Raw genomic sequence first — 1,992 nt, 5'->3', positions numbered from 1 at the left:
CATGGCTGTGGGCCAAAGCCTAGCCTCTCTGTAGAACAGTAAGGGGAAAGAACAGGGATATGAAAAGAGCAAGAGCCTTTTCCCAGACCCATAGCAAGCCCCTCACTGAGCCTGGAGGCCTAGATTTCTGCCCATCCGATCCCCACCTCGTTCTGTACTCCATGGTCGTCCTCCCTGGTCTACCCTTACTATATCCCTGTCCCCCATCCTCAAGAACACAAAGTTTTTCAGTTTTTTGCCACAAGGTAAGTTAAAAAAAAAAATGTGGTTTCTTTGTTTAAACAGTTACTCAGTTGGTTTGTCTTTTAGTAACAGACCTCCCCTCCCCCAGCCTCCCACTCAGTCCTGGATGATCACATCATCGTCATCATCGTCGTCGTCCTCCTCCTCCTCCTCTTCACCATCTTCTGGCAGTTCCTCCTCCTCCTCTTCCTCCTCTTCATCTAGACAGACCACCACTTCAGCTGGCTCAGGTAATCGAGAGTCAAACCAATCCAGTACCTGCTGGGTGCTAAGCCTTGATGCCTGACTCAGTTGAGGGATATCACTTTCCCGGAGCTGTTGGTGGGTTGCCCAGTACCACTCCAAGGGTCGTATATCCGGTGGGGGTGGGGGATTTGGCAGAGGCGGTGTCTCAGCCCATTCATTCAAGGAGCGGGTTGAAGGTGGTGGTGTGGGAACTGCTGGATCCTGGAAACTAGAGGCACCAGGTACTGCATTGTCCCGAAACCACTTTAGTTGCCCATGCTTCAAGGCATAGCGTGTGTCACCAAATCACTGAATAATCTCAGGCCGAGGTAAACCAGTGATCTGCTCTAATTTATGGTAATCCTCTCGCCGTGCCCATTGGCACTGTAGAAAAAACGATTTGAGGATAGCCAACTGCTCTTTGGTTTTGCCCTTGGTCTTTCGCTGGCGTTGCATGTCTGGGGAAAGATACTCTGCAGGGCCAACCCTACCTGATGCTGAGTTATGCCTTAGCCCCTGGGGCCAGGCTGGCTCCAGCTGTGGGGGTAGTGCCTGTTCATTGGGTGACAATGGTTGTGGGGCACAGCCCAGTGGCTGAAGGGGCTTAGAGGTGGCAGGAGCTCCATTAGCCAGTCCCTGGAAAGAGGAAGAGGTAGAGGAAGGAGGAGTCACATTAGATGCTGACTCCTTCTTACAACTACTGGCAAGTAATGAGATGGATTGAGGCTTATCCCGAGCACGGGGCTGGTGGACAGCTGTGGCGTGGTTCCAGGAAGCAGTAGCTAGGCTGTGTGACTGGTAGGGACACCTGCCTGCCTGCTCCTTGGAGAGGCCACTGCATTGATGATCCTGCCAAAATTGTGATTGGTGGGGAAATGCCCCACTGCCAGGTACCATCAAGGGCTCCTTTGCTTTCTGGTGACTCAGTGACTCCTCAGGCTCTACCTTCAATCCTTTCATCTGGGTGGGCTCGCTAAGAGTCAGGGGCACTATCCCAAGACCAACTTGTTCCGGAGGTGGCACAGGAGAAGGAGGCATTTCCTCTGGCGGCCGCCTGCAGTCCAGCCCGGGCGGCGGCTCCCAGCCTCGCACCATGGGCCGGGGGGGAAAGGGGGAGAAAGGGCAGGGGGCCTCCGGGGTGAGAGTGGGGTTGCTGCCCAGCGCGGCCTGCTCCGAGCCCACCCGCGCGGAAGGCCAGGACCGGGACTGCCCCCCCTCCTCCCCGCCCCCGAGAGCGCCCGCCAGCGAGTTGGAGGCGGGGCGGATGGGTGGGGTGGGCTCCAGGGGTGGTTACTGTTAGATTTTTATACTCCACTGCCCTGATGATTAAAGATGTTATCTGGTATGAAATTTTAATGAGTACATCAAACTTTCAAAAGGAAATGGCTTATTTCTGCTGAGTCCTTTGGTCTGATTCAATCCATAAAGGAATGCCAAAACAAGGGATAACCTCAGTTATTAATTTCTTTACCACTATTGTGGCAACAACTAATGTAATCAGATGGTGTTCAGTCCATCCTCTAA

At 53.6% G+C, this 1,992-nt stretch overlaps 1 pseudogene across 1 annotated transcript; it reads right to left on the bottom strand.

The window, feature by feature from the left end:
- Positions 1 to 223: 223 nt before the first annotated feature.
- On the bottom strand, positions 224 to 1,698 carry LOC147356679 (homeobox and leucine zipper protein Homez pseudogene; annotated as a pseudogene). The gene has a single exon (XR_015143449.1). The product of XR_015143449.1 is annotated as a homeobox and leucine zipper protein Homez pseudogene (transcript).
- Positions 1,699 to 1,992: the final 294 nt, after the last annotated feature.

Source organism: Bos grunniens, chromosome 16 (genome assembly GCF_055505025.1).
Source record: "Bos grunniens cultivar Pamir isolate PY7600 chromosome 16, Bosgru_T2T1.0, whole genome shotgun sequence".
Lineage (NCBI taxonomy): Eukaryota > Metazoa > Chordata > Mammalia > Artiodactyla > Bovidae > Bos > Bos grunniens.
This window is presented reverse-complemented; position numbering and strand designations above follow the sequence as displayed.